This window comes from Eschrichtius robustus, chromosome 18 (genome assembly GCF_028021215.1).
Source record: "Eschrichtius robustus isolate mEscRob2 chromosome 18, mEscRob2.pri, whole genome shotgun sequence".
NCBI classification, from domain to species: Eukaryota; Metazoa; Chordata; class Mammalia; order Artiodactyla; family Eschrichtiidae; genus Eschrichtius; species Eschrichtius robustus.
The window spans coordinates 57,104,408-57,123,278 of NC_090841.1; the positions used below are offsets into that span (position 1 = coordinate 57,104,408).

The following is an 18,871-nucleotide window of genomic DNA, read 5'->3' on the forward strand; positions in this document are numbered from 1 at the left end:
TTTTCACAGCCTGGGTTAATACTAATAGATGCTTCAGAAGAAGTAAATAGATGGAGAGAAACTGATTAATGTTTAAAAATAAAACTGCTTGGGGCCTCATTATTTTATGTACAAACTAAAAATATTAGCACATGTATTTAAAATAAAGTATAAATCCAGACAGTTTAAGATTAAAGATTTAAAAGCAATTAATTCAAATCATTTTTTGTTATTTAGATATGAGACTTCAGTTATATAATTTTTTGACACAAATTGATAAGAAGGTATTAAGTCACTTCCAAATGACACAGTTATAAAAATTTCAAATATTCAAAATAAAGAATGAAAAAACAACAACAATAAATGCAAACTCCATATAGAGTAAACACACAGTAAGGGCCAATATATTATTATTTAGGTAGTAACTACTCAATAGTAACTACTATGAACTGAATTGTATCTCCTCAAATTCATATGGTGAAGTCCTACCTCTCCACCCATGTGACTGTATCTAGAGGTAGGACTTTTAGGAGGTAATTACATAAGGTTAAATGAGGTAATAAGAGGGAACCCTAATCTGATAGGAGTGTGTCCTCTTATAAGAAGAGGACAAGAGCCATCTCTCCCTCCCTGTGCCATGGGAGGCCACAGTGAAAAGTTAGCCTTCTGCAAACCAGGAAGAGAGCCCTAACCAAAACCCAACCATGCTGACCCCAGATCTCAGACTTAACAGCCTCTGTAACTGAGAAAAAATAAATTTCTATTGACTAGGCCATCTAATCTATGGTATTTTGTTATGGCAATCAGAGCTGACTAACATATGACAAATAAATTATTTAAATACTCATCAAGTACAGTACATAGTTATTAAAATCTTGTATAAAATAAATATTACCTTATTCAGATTGATATTTTTAATATACCATGTCATGTGAAAAAGAAAAGAAATATCACTCTTTTAAAAATAATTCCTGCATATTATCTTCAAAGTTTTATTTAAATGATGGCTTTTCTGAGACATACATAAACATTGTTATTTATCTATAGGTATCAAGAAAAAGTTGCTAATTACAATATCAATGATTTGTCATGAAATATGGGGAAGGAATAAAGGAAGTTGAATTTCTCTACAGAATGAAAGAATAAAATATGAACCCCTAGGAAAGAAATTAAACAAGGATTCACAATGGAACTAACCTGAGAAGCCAAGAGAGACCAAGGTATTGGCAAGATAAATGGCAGATATCTGTTCTCTATATAGTGGTCAAGGAATTAGCTAAGCTTCTTGTTTGATTTTAAAGAAAGTGAGGATTATAATAGTAGGTCAAGAAGAAATAGTCACATAACTCACCAATGGGAGTACTACTGGGGAACATGAGAAATTAAGTTCCTGTGAATATTTAAGAAAAAAATCATTGAAGACAGTCTTGACTTTCATAATCTTCAGAATTCTGGGTGTGATACAAAGTTATATTTATCACCAAAAAATCGGAAAGCCCACATGCTATCTAGGATACATGTTAAGTTATCCATTAAACATTCAAAATATATTTATTTTTTGAATCCAATAAAAAATTCTGTCTTTGCTGCTGAGTATATAAAGCATATACACATACATGCATTGAATCGTATGGTCTTGACTATCAACAGAACCTATATCTTCTCAACGGTGTGCCTTGAATAATTTATATAACCTAAGAAGATCAGAGAAATCACCTAAATAAATAAATTATATGGTTCTGTTCTATACTGGTGAAGGGATTGGAAGAAGATTAATATAGCGGCTGTAGTAGCTCATGTCAGTCAGTAAGCAGAAAATTCTCATCAGAATACCACCTCAATTTCCTCTACATTACTAAAGCCCCAGAAGTGAACACTAGTGAAAAATCATAGTAATATGTGCTGGGAGGCTAGGATTCAATTGGGAAGCATTAAATAGAACAATGCTGTCATGAATATGTTCTAAAAGTCATAAATGAACCAGTCAAAATTGATAGTTCTAGTGCCTTAAACATAACATTATAATAAATTAACACATTTTTCACCCAGAGTACTCATTTCAAGATCTAATCTATATTAAAATATATGACTTTATGTATACATATATAATAATCCCATTTTAAAACATATTGAATCTAGGAAACATTTATCAAGCACTAACTATAACAACTGCCTTTGATCCAAAACCTTAACACTTATTAAACCAATTTAATTTAACATCATACCCATAATGGCAAGAAAGCAATGAAGTTGTATGAACCTTTCCTTCCTACAGATAGCAATTATAAAAACTGAATACAATATGAAAAATAATTAAATACAACCATACAGTATCTAAATAAGACAGAAATTGGAGCTTCTAACAAAATTGCCAAATCTATATAGAATTCAATATTTAATATATACCTCATATTTTTTTAAAAAAATTTATTTTATATTGGAGTATAGTTGATTTACAATGTTGTGTTAGTTTCAGGTGTACAGCAAATTGATTCAGTTATACATATACATGTATCTATTCTTTTCCAGATTCTTTTATACCTCATATTAATATATAGGGTGACTAGACCAAAAAAAAAAGATATGCAAGATATGAATGACAATGCCGGCATCATAACCTAATTGATATAGGTGAGACATTATACTTAACAACTACAGGTTAAACATTATTTCCAGCACATATGGAGCGTTCCCAAAAATAGACCACATATTGATTCACAAAACAAATCTCAATAGATATTAAAAAAGGGTTTCTTTCAAACTATGTTCCCTGATCAGAACATAAACTGGAAATTAAAAAATACACATAGAAGAGCCCCAAATATATAGATATTAAATAGCTCATTTCTAAACAGCACATGTATCAACATATAACACAAAAGGGAATTACACAGTATTTTGAGTCAAATGATATTATAAGTCTAGCATATCAAACTATATGTGAAACTGCTAAAGAAATGTTTAAAGGGCAATTTTTACGTTAAATGTAAATATCAGAAAAGAAGAAATGTCTGAAATCAATGCTGTAAACCTACAACCATAGGAGAGTAGTAAAAGAACAGCAAACAAAAAATATCCTAAATAGAAGAAAGGGTATTATAAAGATAAAGAGCAGAAACCAACAAAATAGAAAACAGGCAAAAATACAGAATATAGAGCTGCCCCATATAATTCAGAACACTCAGTTAAATTTGGATTTCAGATAAAGTACATTTTTAAGTATGTCGCAAATATTACATGGAACATAATTATGCATGCAAAATAGTCATTATCACTCTGATTTCAAAATTAATTGGGTTCTTGTATTTTTATTTGTTAAATCTGACAACCTTAAGATAAAAATCAATAACACTAAAAGTTTTTTTTGAAAAAAATCAAAACTGATAAACCTCATAATCTATTGATCAAGAAAAAGGAGGCAAGTGACAAATCGCCATTACTAGCAATTATAGAGGGTATACTACTCAAGATCTTTCAGATATTAAGATAATAAAAAGGGGTCATTATAAATAACACCAATTACATGAAATGAAAAAGTTACTTGGAAGTTGCATATTACTGAAAGTGACAAAATAAAATATAGATACTCTTATAAGAAGAGGCCAGATAGCGTGCTAACTCTCTGCCATATGAGGACACAGAGAGAAGGCTGCCATCCTTAAACCACGAAGAGGGCCCTCCCCAAGAACCTGACCACAGTGGCCAGATCTTGGATTTCTAGCCTCTAAGACTGTGAGAAATAAATATTTCTTGTTTAAGCTACCCAGTCTGTGGTAATTTGTTACAGCTGCCTGAACTGACTAAGATACTTACCATTTCCATCATGATTGTCTAACTTGTGGCTTCAGGGACTTGGAGCGTGGAGAGCAAAATAATCGATTCCTTTTTATCCCTGTAGCTCCTTCCTGTTAAAATTAAATTCCGTCCAGGCCCTGCTGACTTATGTGGTTCTAGATGTGAGTCCTTCACAGTCTCTTCTGTGGCCCTTTTGCTGCAAGGCTCCAGGAGGTGAGATTTCCCTTCTGGCTCAAATTCTTCCATAGCTGCTAAGGTTTCCTCCAAATTAGAAGCCCTTTTTGGTAGGGTAACTACAAAACAGTTCAGGTCTTGCTAGCATTTTCTCCTTGACCCAAAATAAACTCACAGAAAATATGCCCCAGACTTGAAAACAGAAATTCAGGCTGCCACATCTGTACCTCTCTCTAAATCTATCCATCTTTCTGCCTATCCATCTCTCTGTCTACTGCTGAGGTAGCAGGAGGAACAGCCTAGTCATTCACTATTTCAGCCATCATCCTATCAGGGTCTGAATGGTCTTTTCCCATCTTGCAGGCATCTTCGACCTCACTCACATCTCTGGAGACCATTTCATTTAACTTAGGCAAGGAACAGGGGTTGGGTGTAGCATGTTGGATATACCATTCCTTTCTCTATGGCATGGGAAGAAATGACTTCATACCATGGCTACTAAACTTCCACCAGGTAGAAAACTCTAATGCTTCTGTGTCTCGCTTCCTGTGCGGAGAATAAGCTTAAGGGGTAATAATTCATGCTCTTGTACCAATTCAATATTATTCTCCAATTTATACATATATAGACATACTTGTGCATCTTCATCTGATTATAGTAAACAACACAAAATATGCATCAAGTTGCAGAGTCTTAAGTGTTTAAATGCATGAGTAGTGCATTATAATGTTTTTGTTTTGTATTTTTTCATATTTTCTTTTCATTTTCAGAATTTTATAAATTCTCTACAATTATCACATAATAGTTTAGAATCAGAAAAACAGTAAATAAAATGTAAGCACAATTTATTAACCCATTGTTAAATAAATTATTTAGCATATTGCCTCCCAATTATGATTTTAAGATATATTGGATTATATAATTAAATTTATATTATACTTGTATATAATTAATTATAATATCATATATACTTTTTACTCTCCAAATGGATACAAATAATATATGGTGGTCTTAAATCATGTAATTAGAAAGAATATGTCCACTAGTTTTATCAGAAAGACTTTCACAGTCTAAGTGGCTTTTAGAGTAATTTACAGATGAAATTTTTACTTAAAAAAAAATACATTTCACAATTTAATCACAGATTAATACTTAGCAAAATGTCTTGTAAACACATCATGTTAAACTAATTTTTATTCCATGACTAAAAAAGTTAAAGTGTGTTTTGTTAATAAACATAGTAATAATGAGTAATGCTAGCTGTTCAGTGGTTCAAAGTATTCCCGAAAATTTACAATCAATTTGAATTCAAATGAAAGAACATCAAGAAAATGATGGCAAACTTAGTTTCAGTGGCACAATAAAATAATATTCTCTTTGTCTAATTTCAGATCACATGTCAAAATTATATATAACTCTACTCATTTTCTTACTCCTTATAATAAAATTTGCGGCATTGATGAATACAGAATTCAACCATTAAGATCTGACAGTTCCCAGGACAGATTATTCAGACTGCTTTTTTAACACATTAACTTTGATCTTTTGTTATTATTCTTTTTTTATGCATTTTTTTCAAGGATTTTTCTTCCTGCAAATTTCTTCTGCTGCATTTCTCTCAGCTGAATATCTAAGTTTTTCCTTCCTTTAACCTAGTACAACCCACTGTTTTCAAAATGTCATGTACAATTAAAATTACCAAGAAGCATAATCCAGGCAATAAAAGGAATTGAATGCTCAGGAACATTGAAAAGATGGACAAAAATCCAAAAATCTGGTAGCATATATCCTGCTTAGTTTAATGGTCTTTGGTTTTCCTTTGTTTTTCCTTAACAATACAGGCTTTATGCCAAACATATATATTGTTGACTTCATGAAAATAATTTCAACTTTATTCTACTGGTAACATCAATATCAATAAATGCTTTAAATAAAATGGTAACTCCTTTAGAGGTATATTATAAAGTTTATATTAATTTATAATTGTGATTATGTTTCCTATTGGACAAAAGAATGTCCAAAGAAACCCAAAAGAAGATTAACAAAACATGTTAATAAATAATAAAATATATGGGTATTGATTCATAAGAATATTTTAAGGAACATAATAATGTAAAATATAAAAATAGTGTCAAGATGCTCTTTTATACAAAAATCTAAATGCCATTGATTTTTTTCCTTTTTCCAAAGTAGTGTAATTGTATCCAAGTATATAATCTAATTATTGAGGAAAATAAATTTTGATGCCTCTTTCTGATAAAGCCAAGATGCTTGATAAGTCTCACTGCCATAAGTAACTAAATGGAGGTGAATTTTTCCACATAACGATAATGAAATTTGACTTACTGAGGCACCTATGAATTCAGAAAGAAAATGAAGTACCTACAAATATATGGTGAAAAAAAAAAAAAAGCAATATTTAGTGGTAATCTGAGACCAAAGAGGTACGACCATCAACAAAGTCTTAACTTTATTTTGCTGAAAGTCTTATCATACCATGTATTTCTCCTCCATACTCAACATCTTGAGACAAATATGACATATAGAAGATTTTTGCTGATGTGATTTGTTTAGGGAAATGGAGAAACTGAGTATCTTCGTGGCTCTGGAAGATGAAAGCAGCTGTAAGAGAGTTCAGCTAGAGATTGGTAATTTAATGAAAAGATCAAATTAGAGCTAGATGTGACAGATTAAATGTAAACATTCTCAGAGATTTTGATATGCAGGAGATATATATTTTCCAACAAGAGTGGAATTTAGGCTGAAAGAAGATATTCAAGAAACACTGAGGTTATCTGTGTTGCAGGCTCAAACATTCAGTGACCATAAAATAAGTAACAAAGAATAGAGGCAATACAATGAAATGATAATAATGAAACCAGAATTTAAATGCATACATTCAGAGTGAACAATTCCAGTATATGTGAAAAGGAAAATTAAAAGCACCCTATGTATATATACATATACACAGACACACACACACCTCTTTCACTTTCTTAGTACAGTACAGTATGCCAAAAACAGTAGCTTGATAATGGTCTATTTCTTCCATAAAATTTTAATTTGGCTGTTACCCAGATTGCTCTTCTCAAGGACAACTAGTCTATGTATACTTAATTTGAAAGAGTACCATTTAGATTCATGACCAAAACATCTCTTTCTGAGAGACCATTAAGTATATTTTTAATATTTCTAATCCATACTAGCCAAGAGAGATCTGGACACCATCCACCATTTAGTAAATGCAAAAGAACAGTTTGGATTGACCCTTAAATATCTGTTGTCCAGGTTACACGGCCAACAATGTTACCAAAATGAGAAATAATGCTTCTTTCAGTTCAGAATTGGTTATATTTCAAGTTTACTTCAATATTAAATTGAGGGAAGTTATGTTAAAAGTCTGTCCTATTTGGGGCATTTGTTCCATTGTTATTTTCCATAAATCTTGAAGTCATATTGACCTTATTCAGTGTCTAAGAAGGAACTCTCCAAGAGTCATCTTTGAATAGCTTTCTCTTCTTTTTGAGTATCTAGTGTTACTTATTAGGTTTTAGAAAGCTCTTCTTGTCTGCAAATATCTTTTCCTTTCTTTTTGTGGATAATACTTTAAATTCTTTTTATTCTCCTCTATCTGATATTAAGTATTAGTGTGAAGCCAAAAAAATTGAGTGATTAACTTTCATCAGAAATTAAAGTAGGCTTCAACATTAAGTTCCACATGTGAACTGAAAAATATCTCCAGTGAGTTCTAACAAATAACTAAGCCTTGTGCCCACAATGTGCCTTGAATGATTTGTTTTCCAAAGTAGCTGTGAAAATTTTATTTCTGAGTCTAAGCTTTTCTGGCTCAATTTTAAATTGTATTTTCTATTTTATTATTTATATTGGAAATACTTTTGATTTAGTTCATGATCTTCCTGCAAAAGATACACTGTACATTTGTACTTCTTCATACATTATACATAACAATAAGCAAAATTTACAGCAGTGTAAGCAAAAGAATAGTTAGCTTTACTGCAATATACAAAATTCAGCCAATTCAGCAAAAGCCTTGAAACTCTAGTGGAAACATTTTTACAGGCTGCATATGTGTTAAAATAAGATCTTCAAATATATGTGCATATACATTTTTTTTCCTTCAGAGAAAATTGAATGGTTTAATAAATTGAAAGTGGCAAGTAGAAACACAGTGCTTCTGTTTTGCAGTAATGGTATTTAGTATGGCAGCTCCAAGTCTAAGCTTCCACAGCATTTGCTAAAGGAAAACACTACTAATTTCATGGTTCCATATAAGGACTGGAGCTATTTCAGTTGAGTGTATAGTTGTCATACAAGGAAATTACTGAACAACAGACTAGTCTAAGAAAGCCTTATGTGTCCCTCAGCTTGTCTAAACTTTAGATAGGTTTCTTCCTGACAATAGTCCCCCGACCTTCCTTAGAGCATACATTTTAGAAAACTTGCAATTGTAAATTATTTGTCCACTCTTTATAGGTGTAAATCTTCTCACAACCTCTTGCCAGATTTATAAACACAGGCATATCTTTCTCAAGGATTTGGGAACCATCTCTTTGAAATCTAATCATCAAGAAAGCCCGTCCATCACCCAATTTCTAAGGGAGGGTAGGAGTCAAATTTAGATAAGTACCAGTAAGCAAACACAGATGGCATAAGCACAGTGACCAACCTCCCTCTCCCCTAACATCCTCCTGTACTTTTCCATGAGCTCATCCCAGTGTAAAAATCCTCCTGCCTTTTGTGTTAGTAGAGTTGAGTTCAATCCCTCTGCCCTACTGCAACAGTATCAAATAAATTCTTCACTGCCTTGTTAACTCCATCCAGTGAATTTTTTCTTTAACAAGTCTTTGTTTAAAATCTCTATGTATAATAATCTGTGAGGAGTCTATTTCTATAAAACCTTAACTTTAGGAATGGTCTAGTCAGATTATATTTGAGTGTGATAATTTGGGGCTTTCCTAATTGCCTAAGCAATTAGTAATGATTAGGAACATTTTTTTCATTTATTTAAATATTTTATTTTCAACAGCCCTTGCCAGTCATTCCTTGGTTTTATTCTCCGACCAGAACAACAACAAAAGACATCTACAGTATAGTCAGCGCTTGTATTCTGAAATATCATTCCACATGTAACAACTGTCTTGGGCTCCCTCCTTGGCAAATTTATGACAAGGGCTAGACTTCTGTCAGTTCTCAGCACAAAAGCCCCATTCAGATGTCCTTGGTCCTCTTTGCTCTTAAAGGGAGAAAGAGTCTCTTAAAAAGTGTAATTTAGTTTCAACAAGTTTTAGATCTTATACTTATTTGGGGTCATATACGCTGATGAGAATTTTATGTAAGCTCTAAAAATTATTCTCTGAAAAATGAGCCTATACCTAGACAACTGAAATTCTGTTTAAATTTCAGATGGTTGATGGAGCGCCTGGGCTGGGAAATACATGTTACCTAACACAATTCCACTTCCAACAGCAACTCCTCTCCATCCTGAATTAATGGAATAGTGTAGCTACTCTCTGCCCCAACACTGGCTCCTGTTCTCTCTGCTGTTACTGCTTCATATTCCTCAACTTCTTATGTAACCGAAGATGTTATTTCTATACTAATCTGCTTAAAACCTCTCCTATAAATTCAGAGATAGTTTACCTGTAATCTTATATTCCCAAGTCAATGACATTTTCAACCAAAAGTGAGTTAAATTATACTTGGAATTACTAGAACTGTTGCTTTAAAAAATCTTCACCAGGTTTTTATCTCTACTTTAACTGAGTTCATTCTTAAATGGTCTTTAAGTATTTTCTAATATCTTTTCTATGATTATCTTCTCTATTGCACCGTTTTTCCTCATATTCACTACCTCTTAAAGAATCTGCCAAGAGTTGCTTTATTCACATAGCTAGAATACTACTATTCCATAAAAAAAACTGCTATTTTGTCTTTACCTTCTGCATTTAGTAAATTACTATCAACATTACCAAAAGATCCTCACCAAATTCCCACAAATTGTGTGGCCCGACAGTTTCTTTTCTCTTATCATCAAACCTGTCAGAGAGTTTGCTAAGTTCTTGCCTAAGTATTATATTTCAATCTTGTTAATCTTCGGCCAAGTGGTCACCTTTTATCCACAGATTCATTTCTAGGGATTTAAGACAGATTGCTAGAGAACTGACTGACAAAACTGGTTATGAGCATTCTGTGATAATGGTTATCTTATCCCTGGACTCAGGAAGAGAAAATATGTTCAGTGAATCCATTGGTTCAGAACTGACATCTATCTTCATTTCCTTGCTCTTGTTTTATGTTAGTACGTATCTCTGCAATTTAAAAATGTCTCTAGTCATGTTTCCTGAAAAGCATTTTTAAAACTCCACAGTCCAATTGATCTAAATGGGAAAATTTCTCTCCTTACTTGCATCATACTGGAAAATCAACTTATTCCAAAATAGACAGATTGACATCAAGTTCTGTTTTCTTTTATATTCCAGAAATTTACCAGAAAGTGTAAACAGGTATTAAAATGCCATTTAAATATTTTATATTGGTAGCCTTAAATAATCATAAATCATGCTGCATTTTCTACTGCATTCTTGACAGAGACACACAGAAGATTCACAAATCCAGAAAAACTTTTACTTTCTATACTATGGAGGACAAACTTCAAGGTGATCCACATGATTCCTGTCTCCTGGTCTTCACACTACTGTATAAATCTTCCCCTTGAGTGTGGGAAGACATATGACTTGTTTTAACCAATGGCAAAGGTGATAAGATGCATATGATTACATTTACACGATTACAGATGATTGCTAAGATTGTGGTACCCATCTGGTTAGCATCTCTCTCTCTCTCTCTCTCCCTTTCGCTCTTTCACTTGCTTCCTATCTCCCTCTTCCTCTCTCTTTCTCTTACTGGTTTTGAACTAGGAAGCTGCCACGTGTCTTATAGCTACAAGGAAATAAATTATGCCAACAATGTGAGAGAACTCAGAGGTGGACTTTTCATCACTAAAGCCTCCAAGTGAGAATGAAGCCCAGCTAATGCCTTGATTGCAGCCTTGTGAGTCCTGAAGGAGATAACGCAGTTAAGTCTCTCCTGGACTATGGAAACTGTGAAATAATAAATGTGTGTTGTGTTAAGCAGTTACAATTACCATAATTTATTACACAGCAATGGAAAATGAATACACCTATAAATGCTACTTTTTTGTCGCTGTTGTTTTTCGATTTCACTTACTAACATCATCATACATTCATGTGGGCTTAAAACATGTCACCCTAATTTCTTCTCTTCTACCATTACCACCAATACCCAGTCATTCTATAGATACTATTTATTACATCTCAGTGAGATTACTCCCTTGACTATCCAATCAAGTAATATAACATTTCCAGAACCCAGAAATTTTCCTTATGCAGATTTCTCTAATATGATTTCAATGACCATAGACTATCTTTGCTTCCAGAACTTAAAAACAATGGAATTCTACATTATGTACTCTTTTGTGTTTGATTTCTTTCTCTCAGCATGTTTTCAAGATTTACCTATATTTGCAGTTCGTTTTTTTTTTGTTTTTTTTGTTTAAATTTTATTTTATTTATGTTTTTAATTTTTTTTTAATGCTATTCTTGTCTGCTTACATTCTTTTTATGTATGTATGTATGTATGTATGTATGTATGTATGGCTGTGTTGGGTCTTCGTTTCTGTGCGAGGGCTTTCTCTAGTTGTGGCAAGCGGGGGCCACTCCTCATCACAGTGCACGGGCCTCTCACTATCGCGGCCTCTCTCGTTGCCGAGCACAGGCTCCAGACGCGCAGGCTCAGTAGCTGTGGCTCACGGGCCTAGTTGCTCCGCGGCGTGTGGGATCTTCCCGGACCAGGGCTCGAACCCGCGTCCCCTGCATTGGCAGGCAGATTCCCAACCACTGCGCCACCAGGGAAGCCCCTGCAGTTCGTTTTTTAATTTTACGCATTCACTCATTGATGTATTTTTTTTGTTATTCACAGTTTTAGACTAATACAGATAAAGCTTTTTTGAACATTCATGCATTTGTGTTTTTGTTGACAATTGTGTTTTCATTACTCTTGGCCTCATATCTAGGAATAAGATTGATGAATCATTTGTTAAATGTACGCTTAACATTATAAAAAACTGATAAAGTGATTTCCTAATATGGTGTAATATTTTACACGACAATCAGAAATGAATAAAGTTTCCAGTTAAACTGATCATTGTCAGAACTTGATATTGTTATTGGATTTGATTTTAACATCCTGGTGGGATACCCTGTCTTGTTGCACATAGATTTTATTTTGATGGTCATATATAAACTTCTAGTAAATCTACACTGCATATCTTTCTAGTTCTCCTTTCTCCTAGCCAAATACATTCATTCGTGGTCCAACCACACATTCTATACATGATTTCAATATTTGGTTTTATTATGTCTTTGACTGATTTATTTTCTTTCCATATGATTGCCTAATTTTCATCTTCCTGTCAAATGCAAATGAATTATCAAATAGCAAGTCCAAGTTTCTTGGGAATTCTTCCTTTGTTGACCAAATAAAAATAAATAACTCCATCATAGCCTAAAGCAGTAATTTTTAAAGTATCATACCAAGATCCGCAGCATAAGCATAACTTGAGACCATGTTAGAAATTCAAATTGAGAACTCTGAGGGTGGGGCCAATCTAATTTAAACAATTCCTCCAGATAATTCCAATGCTTGTTAAAGTTTGACAGCCTTTTTCCTTTTTTTATAAAATTACTACCTGATATTTTGTATGGCAGTTTATGAATCTGTTTTATTCAATAGACAATGAGCTTATTAAAACTAGGGACTACAGTTATTCATTTTTGTACCTCTCATAACACCAAGGACGAAGCTTTGTACAGCATAGAAAATCAATGATTGCTTGCTGAATTAAATCATACTGAAAGGTGAAACAAATTTTTTTTTTTCGCTTTATCAAGTACTGAATAAATGAAGTTTGTTTTAAAATCGATGTCATTTGCTTAAACTTTATTCTTAGTTAATCCCTCAAATGCAATCAGGAATATCAAAAGACATGTTTACTTTTGAGATTTAACTGAGACATTTTAAAACTAGAAATTTCCTCTCTTTTTTATCTTTACTCATTAAGTCTGACTCTTTCGGAAGGGGAGGTATCTATATTCAGAGACAGTAAATATTAAAAAAAAAGAATTTTACTTTCTAAAAAGCAATTTTATGTCCTTTTCTTTTGAAGGCAATTGCTGTCTCCTCCTTGGAATAATTCTTTTAGTTAATCAGGGTTGTGGTGTTATTATATTCATCCTCTTCATTGTTGTTGATTAGTTGGTTGGTTTTCAGAAGGAATCCAATTTATCTGATTATTTACATAGGAGGAATAATTGGTATACCCTGACTCCACTGAAGGCTCAAGTGTATACTCTTTAACAATTCTCTTAGCCATAAAAAAGAATGAAATAATGCCATTTGCAGCAATATGGATGGACCTAGAGATTATCATACTAAGTGAAGTACGTCAGAAGGAAAAAGACAAATACCACATGGTATCACTTATAGGTGGAATCTAAAATATGACACAAATGAACCTATCTATGAAACAGAAACAGACTCACAGACATAGAGAACAGACTTATGGTTGCCAAAATGGAGGAGTTATCGGGGAGGGATGGATTGGGAGTCTGGGGTTAGCAGATGCAAACTATTATATATAGGATGAATAAACAACAAGGTCCTACTGTATAGCACAGGGAACTATATTTAATATCCTGTGATAAATCATAATGGAAAAGAATATGAAAAAGAATGTGTATATATATATATATGCATAACTGAGTCACTTTGCTGTACAGCAGAAATTAACACAACATTGTAAATCAATGATACTTCAATAAAAATAAAAAACCTTCTTTCCCATTACTATTTGAAGACCACTTTTAAAGGTGCGTGATCTTGCCAGAGTTCTGAATTATTACATTTATGATTCTACTGACATCTCCCATTACAGGAAAATGTCACACTCAAAATAACAAGAAGGTCTTCTATTTTTTATGTACATGCTGTAGACAAGCAGTAATCAAAACACCTTTTAAGTTAATTTTTTTCTCATCACACCCCATTTTAGTTCAGATGTTATAGCACTATGTTAGTAAGCATATAGTTCCTATTAGATTTAAGTATTTCTGCACACAAACTCATATAATGTAAATTTGTTGACTCTTTCAATGGATTCTTCCAGATGAGGCTAATTTTTAAAAGTGAAAATTAGAAAAAATGTTTAGTTTAGTAACAGACTGCATCTATGCACTGCTGTGATGAATCTCATTTACTTCTGAGGAATTTTTTTTTTATCATTAAAAAAATCTACATAAGTGATTCATTTTATTCAAGTTCTTATTCTGGCCAAAAAGAAAAAAATTGAGGCTAAATCTGGCATCTCACTAAAGGTTGAAATAAACCATCTATGGTTCATGATGCTATAATTGGCACTAAAATTAGGTATGCATCAGAAGCACAGGGCTACAAGATGACCAGACTTACTGAGTCAATACCTAAGTAGATAATACTGCTACAAACAAAATAACTGATAATGAAATCAATATGTTCTGTAACACAAAATACTGATACTGGGCTTCCCTGGTGGTGCAGTGGTTGAGAATCTGCCTGCTAATGTAGGGGACACGGGTTCGAGCCCTGGTCTGGGAAGATCCCACATGCCGCGGAGCAACTCGGCCCATGAGCCACAACGACTGAGCCTGCGCTCCGCAACAAGAGAGGCCACGATAGTGAGAGGCCCGCGCACCGCGATGAAGAGTGGCCCCCGCTTGCCGCAACTAGAGAAAACCCTCGCACAGAAACGAAGACTCAACACAGCCAAAAAAATAAATAAATAAATAAATAATAATTAAAGGTGCTAATAATTAAAAAAAACAAAAACAGTAGGCAGGTACCTACGTTACCAAGCTCCACTAGACTCTGCCCAATAGAGTGTAGAATCAGACTTCATATAAAAAAAAAAATACTGATACAAATCAATATATCAACAAAGCATTTGTGTGCACTGCATTTGGCACTGTAGCAATTAGAGTACTTATGATATATTAGAACTACTGTATTACTGTGATGGACTAATTTTTTTAAAGTTTCACATTATCTACGTTTTACATGTATATAAAAATATTATATATATACACATATATATATTTGTTGATACACTCTTTAACTTAATCCTAATGTTAATAAGCCACTGGTTAAATAAATCTGAAATAAGTTTCTTTGTAACCAGTACCCACCAAACATGACAGGCAGTATTTCAACAATAAGTTCACAAGTCAATCATTCAATAGTTTGCAAATCAATCAAAAATGTTTGGTCATTTGATTATTTTATTTTTAAAGTACTGCTCCATAACTACCTCTTATGGGTGCTCTGGATGGCACTAAGGAAGCATTATTTGTTGTCCTAGACCTCAAGTGTTTACACCTTGTCTTGGAGGTCCTAAGGAACAGATACAAAGTAATAGAATGGATATATTTCAATTCCTAAGGCAACTGATTCACAATTGAAAATGTGATGACAATAGATAAGTTAAACTTAGTTTCTAATCCTCAATAAAACCTTAAACATGTCTTATACTTTAATAAATATGTACCTTATTTTGGAAGTTTTTCTCTTCATCAATCAGTGTAATGTTAAACACAGGAGCATCAATGTTTCAGAAAAAAACTGGAAATTTTAATTTTTAAAAATGTACTTTTTAAGCTTCTGTCTCAAGCTACCTCTTCAACAATAAAGCACATAACAAGGTGAGTGAGCTTTTCGTATGTCCTCAGTTCATATTTTCTAGCATTGTGTTTAGAACATACACAACAATAATTATAGCCAGTTACCTGGTTTCCTACCTACACTGACTTGATCGAAGTAAGAGAAGCAACAGCTCTCAAACTTGTAGGCTTCACATAATGTGGTTACCAAATAAATGAACTGATACAGATATAAATAAAAATTTCCTTCCTTTGTTCACATCCTTGGCCCAACCCAGCTTAGTACCCAGTGACCCCTCAAGCCCTGTGCCTTGGCTCTCGCCATCATCAGACCATTCAAATGTGGTGAACTGCATGGCCTTTTTTATTATAGCTTAGTGAAGAAAGTTGCTGTCTGGCATTACTTTCTGGTTTTACTGTCCATGAACTCTTGGTTGGTTCTGTTGTTTCTATTTTTTGTTGTTGTTGTTTGTTTTTAACAGGCACCCTTTTAAAAATGAATATAATTATTTCTAAAACTCCCTTAGTCCCATTTTTATATTATACTTTATTCTGTCAAATATGCAATTATCAAGGCTTCAAGGAGCTTGTCAGGGTCCTGGGGAAGACAGACATCTGATTCTATGCTACGAGGTGGTTAAAATTATATGGAAGATCAAAAAAGGGACTATTAAATCTACTTATTGACATAGAAAAATCAATATTTTCTTCTAAGGAAAATATTTTTAAATAGCTGAGCTTTGCAAGTTTGTGTGTATGTGTTATAGTTGCCAATGTTGGGTTTGTGAAACAGTTACCAATGTTGTGACTTGAAGAAATAATTTTAATCCCATTCGAATATATATTACCCTCTACATCACAAGGAATTTGTATGTATTGATTACGTAACATAGATATGCCATTTGTGAATGTGAACGTTTTCACAGTATTTTGTTTAGAATGTTGTAAATATGTAGAGTTTTAAAACATTTAAATGTATAGAATTTTTAGAAACTATTATAAAATATTTGTAAAGTATATCAGCATTATTCTTACATGTGTAATTTATATTCATTCTTTAAACATATATTTATTGAGCAGGTACTTGTGTGAAGCACTATTTTATTTGTCTTGTGGGCATTAGATTTGGATATTGGGGTTTTGTGGGAGAAATACAGATAATGAATTTATGAATGCATTTCCATTTACGATCATCATAACTAGTTAAAAGAAAATAAATCAGTAAGAAGTAATAAAGAGTGGAGGGAATGTGTATTTATTCTAAATGTGATGCTGAGACAGGGACAACAGAAAGTAGTTACACAGAAACTTTGATATTATGCAAATTTAAAGCCTTGAGGCAGAGGAAAGCTTGATATGTACAAGAAACTGAACATGGGCCATATGAGTAAGGAATGCAGAGACCAGGTGGCAGTAAAAAACAAGGCTGAACAAAGTCATCTAAGCAATGAAAAAATGGTCAAATTTTCTTCTAACTGCAACAGGAACCTTTCTGACGGCTTAAGGAAGTGGGTGACATTACTCAATTTGTATTATAAAAAGACAATTTACTGGGCCATATGAATAAATTCAGCCTGATAAAACTTTATGTACTTCTGTCATTATCTCTCTCTTAATATCCATTCTCACACATATTCCACAGCTAAATGTCTGCATAAATTAGAAAAATCATGCAGTTGTTTTGGATTATGGGCACCTCTTCATAAGTCAATGTTTGTAGTTCACTTTTCGAGACCTGCTTGGGCTTGAGTCTCCTTACAGGTAGAAGCACAGAAGGGTGGTGAGGGTTGGTCCTGAAGAAAACCTGCAGTGTCTTGTTACGCAGCTACCTCAGGGAAGGTCATTACAGATTATTCAGGCAAAAGTGAGTCAACAAACAGGGTTGAAAGAGCTGTTTCTACTGGCCAAGGAGACGCAGCAGAATTTAGGGGTCCAATGGCCCCAGCTTCATCAGAATCTGCCCATGTCTCTATTCTGACTTTCAGGATCCCATTTCTTCCCAATCAATGCCCTCAACTTAACAGAAGATACCCTGTATGGTTGGGAGATTCAAATTAGATTGTAATTCAGTCACTTGTATGATGAGACTCTAGATTTGGTTTTGAGAAACTTCAGCTCTGTGGCTATGGGAGATAAAGGTTTCTTTCGGGACAGATATAAAACCTTTCAGGTCATATATGTTGAGCTTGAACTGGGAATTTTAAGCCTTGAGTTCATTCTTTTCTTTCCCAACTTATCCCCGTACAATTATGAGCAACCAGCCAATCTCATTATACTAGTTAGTTTGACAAAATTGTTCTAAGATATCAGATATATGGTCAACCAGAATCTCACTTTCATAAGTACTGATATTTGATTAAGAGTATTCAATGATGATACAACACAAAACACAAAACACACACACACACACACCACAAAAACTCTCTTTTAAATACACAATGCTGGGTCAACTGAATATCCACACTGGACAAAAAAGATAAGAGAAAAAATCTGAGATGAGTGTTTGATCACTGCCTTAAATCATATGTATAAATGAATTCCAGTAAGACTGTAGACCTAGATGTGAAAGGCAAAACAATAAAGCTATTAGAAGACAGCATAGCTAAATATCTTCAGGACTGTGCTGCAGTCTCCCAATGACACAAAGGAACTACCCATAAGAGGAAAGACGGATAAACCAGACTACATTAATTCTAAGAACTGTTCATTTATAGACACTGTTAAAATGCTGGGAACAGAAACCACAGAAATAGGAAGAATCTATTTTTCAGTACATTAGTATTCAAAATATATAGAGAACTACAAAGCAGTAAGAAAAATAGGGACAAAAAGAAATATCTAAATGACTAACAAATCTATGAAGTGGTGCTCAACCTAAATAGTCATGGGGTACTGCAAATTAAAACCACAGTGAGAGAGTTCTGCACAACCAGAATGCCTAAAATTGAGAGAAGCAGTAAAAAGCTAAAACGAAAGAAAACTGACAATACGAAATATTGTAAAGGATGGAATTTTCACACACTGCTCTTGAGAGTGTAAATTAGTACAATCTCCATAAAAAGTCTTTCACATATTCTACTAAAGATAAACATGCATTTATTTTATGAGCCAGCACATTCACCCTGAGAATGTGT

General features: G+C 33.3%; 1 pseudogene; it reads left to right on the forward strand.

The window, feature by feature from the left end:
• Positions 1-18,871, forward strand: part of LOC137751875 (protein enabled homolog) — a 137,196-nt pseudogene that overhangs the window by 20,020 nt on the left and 98,305 nt on the right.